Source organism: Octodon degus, unplaced genomic scaffold (genome assembly GCF_000260255.1).
Source record: "Octodon degus isolate 3935 unplaced genomic scaffold, OctDeg1.0 scaffold00032, whole genome shotgun sequence".
NCBI classification, from domain to species: domain Eukaryota; kingdom Metazoa; phylum Chordata; class Mammalia; order Rodentia; family Octodontidae; genus Octodon; species Octodon degus.
The window spans coordinates 9,262,664-9,280,253 of record NW_004524608.1 but is presented as its reverse complement, the minus strand read 5'-3'; the positions used below and the strand labels follow the sequence as shown (position 1 = coordinate 9,280,253).

The 17,590-nt window shown below is 37.4% G+C and overlaps 1 pseudogene; it reads right to left on the bottom strand.

The window, feature by feature from the left end:
• Positions 1-17,018, bottom strand: part of LOC101562569 — a 36,765-nt pseudogene extending 19,747 nt beyond the window's left edge.
• Between the last annotated feature and the right edge of the window lie 572 nt (positions 17,019-17,590).

Below are 17,590 nucleotides of genomic sequence, written 5' to 3'. Positions count from 1 at the left end.
GGATTAAGTGGGAGTCTTTGCACTGAGCTACCCTCGCAGCATCGCCCATCCCATATCATTTTTGAAAAAAGATCTCATAAAATCTTTAGACCCTGGAGATTTAAAATGCCACTTATATCTACCATGAAGAAATAAGACATCATGGAGATATAACAGAATCTTTTAGCCCAAGTGCATTTAAAAGGTATCCAGTGGGACTTCAAATCTAGTTTTTCCTATAGACCAAGAATATTAAAAACAGGAAGCTTCATAAGAACAACAACAACAACAAAATCCCTAGCTGTAGAGTGCATTCTATTTCAAGCTAACAACTCCATCAAAGCCTCTTTAAGGGCTCTTCCTATGCTAATAAGCTACAGGCAATCTCTCATCCTAAAAGGGTCTGACCTCCCAAACACTGGAAAGATTACTGTTGTAGTCAGGGTTTTCAAGGAAATAGATTGAATATAGTACATATAATTTATAGGATTATTTTATAGTATTCACCCAAAAAGTCAAATGCAGAGGAGTGCAAGAGATCTGTCCATGTGGTAGAGATCCAAAGAATCCAACTAAGAATCCTGGATCTCATGACACAATCCTCTATGGGTCCAGTTGCAGTCTTAGAGCCCATGGCAATGTTGAAGTCCTAGAGCCCATGGCAATATTTCACATAAGTCTATATCAAACATCTGTCCTTGAAAGGTCCAAAGGTCAATTCTGGAAGCTATAAAGTCTGTAACCAGTGGGGTGAAGGATCTGTGCCACCAGGCTGAGGGATCTGCATTGGAGCCAAGAAACAACATTCAAGGTGAGCACCAGAGGTCCCCCAACAAGAACCAAAGGCGTTCTCAATCACAGCGAAGATGTAAGAACCTACAATGATGAGAGAAGCTGAGCTCATATGAGGAAAACCAGAATGACAGGCTCCTGTGACAACAGCACACCATCTTCCCCCACAGTTCCCTCTTTATGCTGCGGGCAACAATTCTTGGGTAGGTCTTCCATTCCCAGAACCATGCTAACTCAGTTCAACTGAGTGTTCCACGTTGACCACTAATTAATCCACCACAATCACAGTGATAGTAAATATTCCCATTTATTCACTTACATGGTAGCCAGATAAGTTTTGAGAATGAAAATTATATTCTCAAAACCTTAAGTGAATCTATCAATCACTCTGAGTTTCCTAAAGTAGGATTTTTACTGGGGAAAAGTAACATGATCCCTACTTATGATTTACCAAATACATTTTTCCCAACATTTGTGACTTATAAATGCATTTTACCTTTTCCTCTATTAGTAAAGTTAAACAGAAAGATTTTCTTTCACATGAGAGGGATATCAATGTGCCTTTACTCTCTTGGCCTAACCTACATTAACTTATCTCTTAGTCACAGTACAGCTTGAAGATAATTAACTACCTTGATATTTCACAGAACATTATCATTGGAGTCATTATATCAGAAGAAGAAAGCATCTAAAATATACAAGACATCTGCCAAAAGGTTCTAAATAAACCTCATGAAAATGCAGGAACTTGTCATTTTGATAAAGTTGTTAGGGCTTCAGTCTGTTATATAAAGATATGCTCTAAAAATTTTTAGTTTTGAAAAATATTTTTGAGACAAGGTCCTATATTATGTAATAAAAGCCAGCCTTGAATATTTTATGTAGTCCAGGCTGGTCTCAAATTAGTGTTCCTCCTGCCACCCAAGTGTTGGTGTGTGCCACCATGTTTGCTACAAGATGTCCCTTTTTAAAGTTCTGCACATCCCACCACATCACAAACCAATGTGACAGTTTTTACATCTGGAAGAATCAAATGCCACATTGGAGCAGACTATTTTCGTGAATTTCATGGTTAACCCTAAATTTAGAGTATATGAGTAGATCATCAAGTGAGAGAAAAGGATCTACAGCTTGGCCTCATGACCTATGGTGCAGGAAGAATCTGTAGCTGAATCTAAGATTCACCACTTTGCCCACTTTGTTTTCCATCCCACAAAGCTAAACTACAAGAACAGAAGTACAAAACTAGAAACTATGTTTTTGTATTTCTTTTTTTTTTTTTTTTCAGAACCAGGGATTGAACTCAGGCCCTTGCACTTGCCAAGCAAGTGCTTATTCTAATGAGCTATCTCCCCGGCCCCTGTTTTTGTATTTCTTAAGCCTTTCCACTCCTCTGCTGTTTTACATGCTTAACACTGGTGCTACTAGATTTCACATCAGAACTGACCAAACTGACATCACATAGTTCACAATGTAGCATATGAGGTTTCCTACATCTGTTGTAACAAATTATCACAAACTGAATGCTTAAGACAACTGAATTACATTCTCTCAGAGTTCTATATCCTAGAGTTGTCCCATGTAAGTATCACTGGGCCAAAATCAAAATGTATAATTGATCTCACTCCCTTTGGAAGCTTCAGAGTAGAAGGAATTCCATGTCTCCTTCATCTTCTAGTGATAGCCCATATACAGTGGCTTTTGGACAGGCTGTGAGTATAACTCAGGGACACAACATGAGTTTATTCCCCAGCACTGAAAAGAAAATCCATAAAAGTAAAGTAGTAAAATTTGCTTTGTGACTAGAGGTGTCAGTTCATCTTGTCAACCTGATTAGCATGAGAGGAGAAGGTAGTAAAATGCACAGAGTTGTGACATTAGGACTATGTCTGTTACCTGACTCCTGCACCCTTTTTCCCTGGTAGTCTTTCCCTATTCCTTGTTTCTGCTTGCCACAACTTGGGTGGCTTTCTTTCCCACCTTCTTCTGCCATGGTATGTCTGATTGACAGGCATCTAATTGTAGACTAAGCCTCAAACCATGAGCCAAAATAAACTTTCCCTTCTTCAGTTTATAGTTTTTCAGGTATTTCACTCCACCAATGGAAAAATATGGTCACCATACTGCATAATTCCAGTCTACTTCTATCTTGTTGAAGTCCGAAATTTTTAAAAAAGATTTAATAATCTTTATTTTCTTTGGGGTACAGAATGGATATATTTATTGTGAGCAATTGGTCCACATACATGACACATCTGAATTCTTTTTACATTCCTTTACTATCTTTACATCACTTTTTCCTCTGTATATGCTAAAGAGTTCCCCTGCCTCTTTCTTATGAGGATAGTATTTGGAAGATTCTCAGATAATTCAAGCTGAGATTCTTAATTTAATCATATCTAAGGATCTTGTTTCTAAACAAGGCAAATTTTATACTCTCTAGGAGTTAACACTTAGTATCTTGGAAGCACACTTTCCAGCCTACTGTGTGTGACGTTTTTTAGATACAAATTTGCCACCTAGCTAGTGACAGTTATGTGTATTGGACAAAAAGGGGCAAACTCTAGGTGACTCTCCTTAGGCCCACTATACATCACTGATCACTTTCCTCTGTGGCTCCATAATCTCCTTGAACAGAAAATTTGGGACACCACTGAGTTACTGGATGTTACAGTACAGGTTCTCCTCACTGACCTTGAATGGCTAGGAACAAAATATTAACTATCCTTGTAGCCCTGTGTTTTCTCTCTCTCTTTTTTTGGTCTGCAAACTTAAGTTGTTCACCCTCCAGAAGAAAAGCTTCATAATATTATTACCCTATAACATAGGCAGTTGAGCTTAACATCACTATCTGTGAAGTCAACAACTTCTGACTTTGCCAGTTCCACGGAAAACCCACTACTGTTATGGACTATTGTACTCTATTGGATTATTTTGGTGAATTCACACACCTACAATATTTGAATGGCAATGGAGTACCCATCTCTGACAAACTAAACAAAAAAGGGGGATATAAATGAAGGACCATTTTGTAGTGAAAAAAAATATATATATATATATATATATTAATATTAGGATAGATATACAACTACTAACTTTCTCTTAGTTCAGTGGAAAGAAAGATTCATACTAATAGTGTTTAGACAATATATCATGTCTGCATCTTGTACTCTGAATAACTACTATAAAGACAACAATATGCAAGTATTAATTATTGTAACTGTCCTACTGACCTGTTTTGGAACTATCTCATTGCTATTTCTTTCTCAATAAAATTAATAAAACAAAAGAAAACAAAAGAGGGCAAACTGTTACGGTGAGCTTTCACCTACTGCACGTCTACTCCTCACCATTCTGTGTCACGGGCTGTACTCCATGAACTACATTCATGAGTTCTTTAAGTTTGTGCGCAGCACCAGCCCAAAGGTGAAATCCAGCTATGAGATGGAAATAAAGAAGAGAATGAGGTGAAATATTTATCTCCATATGACTCTCATAACTTATCAACCCTTCATCAAAGTCTTTTTCCTCCTCTACCAGAAGTTTTAGCTCCCATTACCTTTTTCTTAAGTGTCTTAAATTTCTTTTTTTAAGTTTCCATTAAGGTTTTGTTCTTATTACACTCTCAGGTCTCAGGTCTGTAATAGTGTAAGCTGGTAGATATTTAACAACTGACTCTTGAAAAAAGGTATAGCTATGTGGACTGGTGTATCTATTTTCTACAATATTTTCTGAAATAAATTATATGTAGAAGATAATTTCCACATAAAAATAAAATATGCAAATATGCAAAATATTTCATAAAGCTGATTGATTTTCACAAGATCCTTTTTTTTTTTTTTTTTCTATTTTGCTGTGTTCTTATGATTGACAAACCTGTATAAATCCAATGAGAATTTTGGCTAGTATTTTCACTTATGTTAATGCTTAAAATAAAAGTAAAAGATGGGTTTTGTTATTCATTTCTAAATTATGTGATTGTCTTCTTAACTGAATTGAATAATGGTTTTACTTATTTTTTTTGAAACAAGGCCTTCGTACAAATTCACTGTTTAGCTTTGGCTGGACTTGAGCTCATGGTGATCCTCCTGCCTCAGCCTCCTCAGTGCCAGGATTATAGGCCTGTGCCACCATGCCCAACAGAATAATAGTTTTAGACCATTGGAAGAATACGCTCCCAAATTTTAAACTTACACTTCAGAAGGTAATTCTTACAGACATGAAAATATAATTTTGATTATTAACAGGAAAACTGGGAACTATAGAGTACACCACAAGAGAAAAGAATAAAGCAGTCCAAAAAGCTCACCCAGACTCCTAGCTCTAGCTCCAGACTCAAGGTGAGCTCAGAGGATCAGCAGCTCCAGAGAAATATGATACATTAGGACAGCAGTGACATCTCAAAGAATGACCTATAGTTACTGCAAACTACAAAAGTAACATTGGCACACACCACACTGGCCCTGCCCCGGGCGCCCTGAGCTGGCCACCGAGACATGGTGTGGTGGCCCACACGCCTATAATCCCAGGGCTGGGGAGGCTGAAAACAAGAGTATCACTATGAGTCCAAGCTTTGTAGTGAGACCCTCTATCAAATATATAAATTCAAAAACAAAACAAAAAAGTAACATTGGGCTTTACTCTAAAAGTGACTCCTTCTACATGGCAGACTAGAGTTAGAAATGGAATCAAGTGCAAGATATAAAATATTTGATAGAGTCTAGTGATTTAATCTGGAACTATTTTGGGAAAAGGTTAATTGTTTCAGAATGAACCGTGGACCATCTATGAAACAATTTCAACTCAGAGTTTCCCATTTTACTCTATAGCAATGAATTGGTGGCACATGGTCATAAGTGACAACCATAGTGAGTGTACGGGATAGACATAGAAGCCCAAAGAGATTTAACTCAAGATAGGAAGGACATTGCACTTTCGCAGTCTCTGGTGAGAAGCAAGGCCCAACATGTGTGGCTTTCAGAGGTGGTTGGGTTGGAAAATACCCGCAGTAAATCTAGTGGTCTGCTGAATCTCTACCCCTCTGAACTTCAATACAGAGATCAGCATTCTGACTGTTTTCCTTGTCTATCAGTCTGAACATGGACATGCATTAGATTAGACAGATAGTGGCCAGCAGGTTGGGGTATATAGAGTGGTATCTAGAATGGAACAGAGCATCTCACAAACCCATAAGTCATATAGCTAGGTCAAGAAAACCATGACTTACTGGACTCCAAGACTATAGACTTTGAAAAGGAACCATTCATTTTTTTTTTTAAAAAAAAAAGAGGAATTCTTTTAATCATTTAACTTTTGGGTTTTCTAGGTATTCTTTCTTTCCCTTATATTTTTCTCTATTTTTCTTCATTTTCTAGTATGTTCTATTATTTTTATTTAATTCTACTAATTTCATTTTGCTCTTTAAGGGAATCCTTCATCACACTTTTCTCTCCTCTGCACTTTCTATTGTTTAATTTTTCAGTTATCATTCTTTCATTTATAGACTCTCCACCCCCTCTATCTTTAGTAGTATAATCACTAATCTTTACTAATATTTAAATAGATAACTCAACATTATTACTGCTGAGTACTCTTCTTTTGATTGTACAGGTATTATTGTTGTATACACTACATAGATACAGTGTGTTAACATTTAATAATTCTTGGTGTTTATACTATAATTATAGATATCTTCCTTGGTAAGGGTGATGTATTATTGGTTCTTATTTATGTCAATATCCAGTTTGTTGATGCTACTCTTGTCTTTTCATTATTGCCATGTGACATGGTGGTTGCAATTAATTGGCTTTCTTTGTATGAATATGTTTAGATTACATTTTTGTCATTTCTGATACTGAGGTCCAAACATGGAGACATAGGTTCAGGTTGCGCTGTAACCTCTCTACTTCATGAGATAGAGCAAAAACCTGTATTTAGTCATGGTCAGAGTATATCACTAAAAAACCAAAATGACTCAGGAGATCTCTATATTAATAAAAAAAATTTCCACTGTAATCAGTGCATAAATCTCAGAGCACAAAATGAAATAAAAACATCAGAAACATGAGAATACAGGAAAACTAGAAAGTAGAGTAACAAAATGGCTCCAAAACTCTGAACTCCATCAAAGGTAACCTATGTGGCATGAATAGAGAGGAAATCAGAAACCATAGAGCTGAATTACTCAAAATAATATGATATTAAAAGGTATCAGATCAGTGCAGATCAAAGAAATGATCAGAGAGCTCAAGGAAGATGTAACTGAAAAGATAGTGGACTTAATAAAGAAAATCATCAGCATGTTTGCAGAAGACACACATTAAAAGCTAACAGAGGTACACAAAATTATTCAAAACATAAATGACCGCTTCAACAATGAATTAGAATCCATGAAAAGGTACCATGTTGAAATTCAGGAGATTAAAAATGCTGGTGGAAGTATGAGCAGCAAAAGGTGACCAATATGAGAACAGAGCATCAAAAGTAAACGACTATTACTCAGAGGTGTCTTAAAAACCTACAAAGGAACATGAAAATTAGGCCCAGCAGCTGCTGTATGACACAAAGAAGACTAATCTAGGATTACCATGCATCAGGTAAACATTCCAAAACATAAGAAATGGCATTAGAGATAACTATTTGCAGAAATGATAGAAGAAAACTTTCCATCAGGAAAAAATTTAAAGCACTGATAAGGGAGACATATAGATCCCCAAATAACCATGATCAGAAAATAACTGCTTCTTAAGACATCATAGGCAAAATCCCAAAAATTCCATATGCTGGAAGAATCTTAAATACTTTTGAAAAGAATGACAAATGAAATTAACAGTAAATCCATTAGAATTACATTAGAGTTCTCAGTACAAACCTTAAAAACCAGGAGAGCTTCAAACACACAAACACCCCAAAAACCCTATCAACCCAGACAGATACATCCTACAAAACTACTTTTTCAAAATTGATGGAGCAATAAGGTATCTCCGTGAGAAAGGACACCTTAAGGAGTTCATGAACCTCAACCCATTGCTCCATGCAATCATCAAAAATAGCCTCAAAAAGACAATGAATCCAACAGTGCCTAAAATTTTACCGGAATTAATCTACCAGACAGAGGGAGAAGTTCAATAGCAGGGCATCAGCAAAAGAAAATGATGCAATAATAGAACTAAATCCTACCGTTAAGTATTAACTCAATGTGAATGATTTTACATTTCCAATTAAAAGCCACAGATTGATGGAAAGGATCAAGAGAGAGAAAAGAAAGCTTAGTGCTATGGTGTATACACTAAACATATTTAATCTAAAAAGACACTCATAGTCTAAAAGTCAAAGGAGGGAAAACAATATTCCATACAATAGGAGCTCAAAAACAAGCAGTAAGTGTTGTATTTTCAGACAAAGTGGATTTTAAGCCAAAACGTATCAGAAGAGACAAAAGCAAAAGAGCCCCCCACATTACATATTTTCAAATAACAGTTCAACAGAAAGAAATAGCAGTTATGAACATATATGCATGAAATACTGGTGCACCAAACTTCATTTTAAAAACATGACTGTATGTTCAAAATAAGATGAAGAACAAGGATAATTATAGTATGGAACTTCATTATCACACTGTCACAGAGAAACCAGACAAAATCTCAACGAAGAAATGTGAGGATTGAGCCAAGCCTTCAAGCAAATGGACTTAATAGCTATCTAGTATCCTACCCAACGATAACAGAATACTCTCTTCTCAGAAGCATGTGGGATTTTCTCTAAAACAGACTACATACTAGTCCATGAACCACACATAAGTGTAAGCAAAGGAACTGAAATTATGCCACACATATTATCAGCTCATAGTGCACTAAAACTAGTGTAATCAAGCAATCACACAACCAAAGAACCCAAGAAATTTGTGAGTAAAGTCAAATGATGACAGCACAACATAGTAAATCTTACAAGACACAATGAAAGCAATCTTTTACAAAATATTTTATTTATTTATTTGGTATAGGATCTCACTATGCAACTCAGACTCATACTGATCCTCCTGTTTCAGCCTCCCCAGCGCTGGGATTACAGGTGTGCACTACCATGCCTGGTTTCAGTGGCCTGCTTGGTGCTGGCATGGCATGCAGTACTGGAGATTGAACCCCAGTCCTTGTGCTTGCAAGGTAGGCGCTTAGACCACCAAGCTATCTCCCAAGTCCCAGTGAAAGTAATCTTAAGAGTGAAGCTTATAGCTGTCAATGCCCTAACCAGAAAAACAAAGTGAGTCCTAATAAATAATTCAATCACGCACCTCACATTTCCAGAAAAACAACAACTGAAATTCAAAGTTAGTACATGGAAGAAAATTATAAATATAATAGCAAAAATTAATAAAATTGACATTGAAATAAATACAAAAGATCAATCAGTCAAATAGCTGGGTCTTCAAAAGATTAAGAAAATCCAAACCTTTAACTATTCTTACCAAAAGCAAAAAGAAAAGACACAAGACAATGCAATCACAAATAAAAATGGTGAGGTCAAAATGAACATTTCTGAAATCCAGAAGTAACTACTTCAAAAACTTTTATTCTAATATATGGGAGAATTCAAAAGAAAGGGTAGATTCCTAGTTATAAATTACCAAAATTAAGATGAATAGATTTAAAATTCTGAAAAATCAAATAATAGATAATGAAAATGAAACAGTACCAAAAACTAATCAATTAGATGGATTCACCACTGCATTCTAGAAAAATTTTAGGTAAGCTCTAACACAAAAGTTCCACAATCTCTTCAAAGTAATTGAAAGGAAAAGAAAACTTACAAAAACATTCCTCTGATTATAAAGTAGACAAAGATCGAGCAACAACAACAACAAAATCCTGACAAAAAGAAGGCAGCAAATCATCACCAAGATCGTATGTCACAGGGATGTAAGGATGGTTCAACCTATGCAAATCAATAAATTAATACACCATATAAACAGGAGCAGGGACAAAATCTCACAATCATCTTAATAGATGCAAGAAAAGCCTTTAGAAAAAATTCAACATTCATTCATGATTTTAAAAATTTGAAGTAAAATAAGTATAATTTCAAATTATATCTATTTACCTATAAACATCTCGTTTATCCTCATTTACATCTGCATAATACTCCACTGTATAAAAATACCACATCTTGTTAATCCATCCCTACGTTGTTGGGTATTTCAGTTGTTTTCCAAGATTTAGAGATTGCAAATTGTGCTTGTAAGGGAAAACTGAAAGGTTTCTATCCCTTGGCCATCTATCTCTGTGCACATATATCTCTGTGGTATGATGTTTTTGATTATTCTGGAACGATACCCAGAAGGGGAAGAGCTGCATCATGTGGGACCTCTAATCCCACTTTTCTGAGGAATTTCCATGCTAATTTCTGCCGTAGTTGCACTAGTTTCCAGTTCCACCACCTGTTCCTTTTTACCCCCACCAGAATATGCTATTGGTTGATTGTTGATGACAGCCATTCCTTCTGGATTGAGAAAGAGTAAATAAGAACCAAAATATACAATAGATATTGTAAAGTGGTAATTGTTCAAAAGGAAAAGAACTGAGGTCGGGGAAGGGGAAAAAGAAGGCAGGGAAGGAAAAGAAAGAGAATACAAGATAGTTATACTAAGAATTTCTCTTAGATCATTGAAAGGAAAGGTTTGGGTTAATATCATTTGGAAATTTTTATGTTCATATTTTGTACTGTAACTACTTTGTTTTTTTAAAGATTTATTTATATATTTATTTATTTATTTATTTATTTATTTATTTATGTGGTCCAGGGTCTCACTAACAGCTTGGACTCAGAGATCCTTCTATCTCAGCATCACCAACATTGAATTTCAGTGGCTGGCATAGTGCAGGGCCCGTACTGCCTGGGGTACCAGGGATTGAACCCAGTTGTTGCATTTGCAGGCAGGTGCTTAGGCTGCCAAGTTATCTCCCCAGCCTCTGAGTAACTACTTTGAATATTGCAATATGCAGTGTACTATTGCTATTCTCTCATACTTTGTTTTGAAATTTTGTTTTTTTAATAAGAAAGAAAGATATTATAAAAACTGAAAAAAGTCATTTACTCACCACAAACCTACTGCCAGAATTATATCACCTAGGGAAGATCTAAAAACAGGAAAAGTCCACTCTCACCTTTCCTACTCTGTATAGTGCCTGTATCATTAATCAGAACAATCAAACAAGAAAAATGAAAGCAACAGATTCAGGAAAAGAAGATATCCAACTATTATTACTTAGAGATAACATGATCCTTTATATAGAAGACCCAAAAATTTTCCCCAAAAGACTCATATAATTAATAACCACATTCAGTAATGCAATAGGATAAAAAAAAACAGTGCAGAAAAATTCATAGTATGCATTTACACAAAAATGAACTCAGAAAGAAATTAGGAAATAGTATCATGCACAAGAGCCACAAGAAAAATGAAGTGCCTAGGAAATAACCTAAACAAGGAAGTGAAATAGCTGTACAATGAAATGGAAACAGAAAAGAACATCAGAAAATTGAAAGATATCTATCCCTTGGCCATGCTTCCAAAACTGATGTGGAGGCTCAATGCAGTTTTAATGAAAATACCAACAGCATTTCTCACAGAACTAGGAAAAGCAATTCTAAGATTTCTATGAAGTCAGAAGGGACCCAGATTAGCAATCGCATGCTGGGCTGCAAGAACTAAGCAGAAGGCATCACAATCCTAGACCTTAAGTTCCATTACAAAGCTCTAGAGATAAGAGCAGGAGGGTATTGACAGAAAAACCAGCATGTAGATCTGTGCAACAGAACTGAGGATGCAAAAACAACCTCAGACTCTTTCAGCTATATGACCTTCAACGAAGGAGCCAACAACATATATTGGAGGAAAAATGGGCTCTTGAATAAATGGTGCTTTGAAAACTGGGTATTTACATGAGGAAGACTGAGGATAGACCCATATGTCTTCCAATGTACTAATGTGAAATCAAAGTAGATCAAAGGAATACTTAATCTGCAGAAAGAAAAAATAGGTAAAACTCTTGAATACATAGGCATCGTCAGGTCTTTGTGAACAGAAACCTAACTGCACAAGAAATAGCATCAAGAATCAACAAATGGGATCATACGTAATTAAAATTTTTCTTCATAGTAAAAGAAATAACCAAGATAAAGGGAAAATTTTTTCATCAGCTACTCCTAGGAAAGAGGAGTTATATCTAGAATATATAAAGAACTCAAATGGTACACATCCACACCTCCAAGTAAGAGACATGATAGAAAACAGTGCAACTGAAATAGAATCTTCTCAGAAGAACTACTAATTGTCAATAAATACATAAAAAATTCAACATCTCTGGCCATTAGAGACACACAAATTAAAGCAATATTGAGATTACTTCTTACTCCAGAAAGAATGATCATCATCAATAAATAAAATAATTACAAATACTGGTGAGGCTACTGGGAATAAGGACTCCTTCTATATAAATGGTGGGAATGCAGACTAGTACAATCATCATGGAAATCAGTATACATATTCTCAAAAAGTTAAAAAATAAGCTTAATATGGCAGTGCATGTCTGTAATTCCAGCACTTGGGAGACTGGAGCAGGAGGATTTTGCAAATTTAAAGCCAACCTGGGCTACATATTGAAACCCCATCTCGCCTTTCTTACACAAACCTACTAAAAACACAAATTTCACTGAAATCCTTCTAGGTATCTTGCTAAGAAAGTAAAAGGCATCATAGGACACCCTTGCTTGCATGCCCAGGTTTCCCTTTCTCTTGATTGTTCCTTTTGTACCTTTCAAAATAACTAAATCTTGGGAATAGCCTGTGTGCCTATCAATAGGTAACTGAAGAAAATGCAATATTTCTAAACAATTGAGTACTACTTTGCCATAAAGAAAGATAACCTGGAGTCATTTGTAGGAAAACAGAAGCCATGGAGACCATATTGTGAAGTGAAATAAAGCAGATACACAGCTTAAACATGACCTAGTTTTTCACCTATGAGAAACTAAAGATATATAGAAAGAACAATATAAGGGACAGATAATAGGAAATAGAGAGATAGATCTTTTGCAAAAGGGAAGACGACCAAGAGATGGAGGAAGCATGGAAGGAAGAAAGAGGATAAAAAGAATTAAATGTGTGGTATCCATTTGAGTCTGCCCTCAGGACCCAACCCGAGCCTATTTCAGCACATCACTGTGAAAGAGAGCCCTGCTTTTCCTTATTCCAAGGCACTGTATTATCCTTTGTTTTCTTCTATATCTTGCCCACATATTGTAAATAAAGTATGCCTTAATTAAATTCTCTTCAAATTAGCTATATAGGAGTCATGGTATTTTCTGCAAGTATCCTAGATGATAACAACAACATGTAAATGCTACTTAACTTTATGGAAATAGATGACAAGTCCAAAGATTAAAAGAGAGGAGAGAAACAAGTAGATTAAAAAATAGTAATCCAAGACCTAGGAAGTAGAGATTATTGGTAAATTTGACAGGTGTGGTAGTTGTGTGTGTCAACTTGAGTAAGCAACACCCAACAGGGAGGGAAGGAAATAGAAACAAAGCATCAAGATATATTTAATTTAAAAAGATTGGATCAGTATAGTTCTGAGTATGACTGAGGAGACTTACTGAAGACAGAAGACCTCCCTAGGGTGACTTGTCACCTGTGTGTGATTAATGGGAAATGAAGAAGCAAAGATTGTTTCTGTCTCTTTCAAGGAGCTCCAGTCTTCACCTTCATTTTAGATGTCATCTCCTGGCTTCCAGCACAGACACCCCCAGCCTCCTGGTGTAGACTTACATTATACTGTATATACTTACATTATACTGAGCTCCACACCTTCAACTGGATCATTTGATCTCCAGCACAGACAGCTATTGCATCTTGTACATCTGACTTTGTGGGGGGCACTGTAAAACAATCTTGCAAATGCTTATGTATGCTAACAGCTTGCATTAAATCTGTTTCTTTAGTCAGCACAGACTGATACAGATTTTGGTACCAAGAATGGCACTGAAGAGCTGGGGAGATAGCTCAGTAGAATAAGTTCTTGCCTGGCAAGCACAAGGTCATGAGTTCAATCCCTGGTACTGAAAAAAAAGGCACTAGAGAAACAGAATTTTAAAAATGAAATTCTTTAATAGCTTTAGAGATTCCTATATTTGATTATCTAATTTGATGGGACCAAAAGATGCCCTGGCCTCTCCTTCTAATACTGTGGGGAATACTGGTTGTCCTTGGAGTGAACTATTTAATATGCAGTGTATGTCTATTTGGTTATCCTAAGTCACCATTTGTAAGATGTAAGGCCATTTGAGATTCTGTATATAAACTTTTGAATATTTTTGTCAGAGTGGTCAATGTGATGCTTGTGGGATGTTCTTAGCACATTTGGACAAATGAGTGAAGAAACACAGTGAGTTCAAGTATCCTGAGGAAATCTAAAATCTTCTATCTGTGAAGACAAATTAATAAAGAAAAATTAAGGAGCTCAAAGATTAAAAACTTTATAAGTTTCTCAGTGTGTCCTGAAAAAGAATTTCTTCTCCTCTAGCCCCAGGGCTAGGGCTACAGAAACCCAGACACCAGCCTTGATAATGACTGGGCTGAAATGCAGCATATTTAGTGCTGAGGCTCACAAGGTATCTGAAGTAAAGGTGAAGCAAATGATTGGGAAAGAAGGGGGTCCTGTAAATTGAGATACAGATGCTTAGAAGAATCCTGACCTGGCTGAGGAGGTTGAGCTCCTAAGTCTCAATGATATGAGGTAGTATTGCCAGAGGGAGAAATTTCCTCACCTACAGTGGTGGAGGCATCCCCAGCCCTACCCTCTATGGTGTTGGCCTCACCTAATATTCCTGAGGAAACTAATCTTGTGTTGACCAAGCCCATCGCTCCTCAGGACCCACCCTCACCACTTACTTTTGCCATAACCAGACTGAAATTGCAGAAAGCTCCTAAGGGTGAGGGACCCAGTGTGACCCTCGAGGACGTCTGCTATTCTCCCAAACAGCTTCTTGAGTTTTCTAACTCTTATAAGCGGAGGCTGATGAGTAAGTGGGGAAACGCATCTTACAGGTGTGGGAGAATGGTGGCAAAATCATATACCTGTGTCAGGCTAAGTTTGTTGTTATGGGCATGTTAAGCAGGGATTGTGAATTTCATTTTGCAGCTCCTGGAGTAAAGAAAGGTGATAATCCTTGGGGGCCTGCCCCTTAGCTCAGTTTTTTTTTTTTTTTTTTTAAGTGGCTACTTCAACAAAGCAGTCAGGCTCAGGTTGCTGTGGTTCGATCCCCACAACTCAAGCCAGCCAAACCTGCCCTGAAGGCATTTGGAGCAAAAAAAAAAAAATTCTTCTGCCTTTTTTGGGGCCGGGGAGATGGCTCAGTGGAATAAGCTCTTCCCTGGCAAGCACAATGGCCTGAGTTCAATCCCCGGTTCAGCAAAAAGAAAAGAAAAGAAAGGCGATAATCTTTTAGTTGGCTGGTGCACAGAAGTATAGACCAGAGGATGGTCTACCATGCATGAGTTAAGAGAGTCTTTATATTCCCTGCTTTACTATCCAAGAGGGGTTCAGAGGCTCAGGGAAATAGCAGTGCTGGAGTGCATTTATCATGTCAAATCTAATCCACCACACTTGAATGCATCCTTTCCTTATACTTTCAGAAACAGATTCATGAATGGAGCCCGAGCTTCCCTGAAGACCCTTGTCATTGCTCTTCTCTCACTGCCACACCTTACAATGGAGACTGTGGTTACTCAACTGGGAAATGTAAGGGCAGTGGGTTTGATTGAATCTTGGAGTGGCAGCGGTCATGTGGTCACATGGCAATGCTTACTTACCAAAAGCCCTTACCATAACATGCCCTTACATGCCCTTACCATAACAGACAGCAAAAGCAGAATAGTCTTTTAGTCAGATCAGAATGTTCTGAGATGTGTAGACCTAAGGCATTGGCTGAATCGCTGCCTTGTTTCCAGAAATGAAATAGATGGGGAGCCTACACTATTTGTACTAGATTTACATAATAAAAAATTAAGGGAAAATGAACAGAAACATACTTCAAAAAGGAAGCTCAGCTCCTCCTGCATGTGAGCCAGTCTATAGACCCAAAGTCTCTCTAATGAAAGGAAGGTGTCCCCTTGAGGAGAACACTGGTGCACCACTAAAAATTCATACAGTAAATCTCTCTCCTATCCTTGTTCAAAAGGGAACGAAGGCCCTTTGCCTGAGGGGAAGGGAAATGGTCAGGCATTTTGGAGACCATTGGACATGATTCTCAGCTAACTCTGATTCTAGGGGATCCAAAATATCATTGTGGAAGGTAGATGATCAGAGTTTTCTCAAAGGTCTCAGATCCACCTTGTGTCATTTCTCCAATTTCAGAATGAGTTCTTGGGATGAATACATTTATGTGGTTTCTTAGCACGTCTCCTAGTGTTGGTATACAGGTATTGATTTGTCAAATGCCTTCTTAACTATACCTATCTAGAAGGTCCCTCAGAAACATTTCACTTTCAGATATACACTATACTTTCCTACTTGACAGTTATGTTAACGTCAGAATTTAGTTCATAAGGCTCTCTTGCCTTTCTCTCCCACAAAGTACCATGCTGGTCAATTACATCAGTGATATTATGCTGACTAGACCAAGTGAGTCTGAGGCAGCAACCTTTCTGGGTTTGTTAGTAAAGCATTTGTGAGGGCCGGGGAGACAGCTCAGTAGAATAAGCACTTGCCTGGCAAGCGCAAGGGCCTGAGTTCAATCCCCGGTTCTGCATTAAATACATAAATAAAGCATTTGTGAACTGGAGGATGGGAATTAAATGTAATTAAAATTCAAGGTCCTTGTACTTCATTGAAATTCCTAAGAGTCTAGTGGAGTAAGACATGTAAAGATAGCCCTGCCAAGGTAAAAGGTAAAAGATAAATTGTTGCATCTGGCTCCCCTTACAACCAAAAAAAAAAAAAAAAAAAAAAAAAAAAAAAAAAAAAAAAAAGAAGCACCTAATTGGCCTATTTGGATTTTGGAGGCAACACATTTCTCACTTTGATGTTCTACCCAGGCCCATTTACCAAGTGACACTGAAGGCTGCTAGTTTCAAGTGGAGCCCAGGTCAAGAAAAGGCTCTGCACCAGGTCCAGGTTGCTGCACAGGCTGCAGTGCCAAGAGGTTGTAGGATTCAGCATATCCAAAAGTCCTTGAACGGTCAGTGGCATGTAGGGCTGCTACTTGGAGTTGAGACCTTTAGGATTTTGGAGAAAGGATCCGCCATCATCTGCAGACAACTACTCTCTTTGAAAAACCGCTGTTGGACTGCTATAGGGCCTTAGTGGAAATTGAATGTTTGACCATAGGACAGTAGGTTATCTTGTGACTGAAGATGCCTATCATGAAGTGGGTATTATCTGGGCCAACAAATCATAAATATGAGTGTGCACAGGAACAGCCTGTCATTAAATGTGAGTGCTACATACACGATGAAGCTGGAGCAGGCCCTGGTGGTGCAAGTTACTCAAAGAAACTTCTCAGATGCTCATCACTCCTCCTCCTCTTCCTCCTCCTCCTCCTCCTCTTCCTCCTCCTCCTCCTTCTCCTCCTCCTCTTTCTATTTTGCCTTCTTCTTCCTAGCATGCACCCACGGTTTCATGGAGCATATCACGATCATCTGTCAGAAGAAGAGAAGCCTGGAGCCTCGTTGATGGATGGCTCTGGTCATTGTGAAGGCAACACCCACAAGTGGACAGCTGTAGCATTACAGCCCCTTTCAAGAACTCCCCGAAGGAGACTG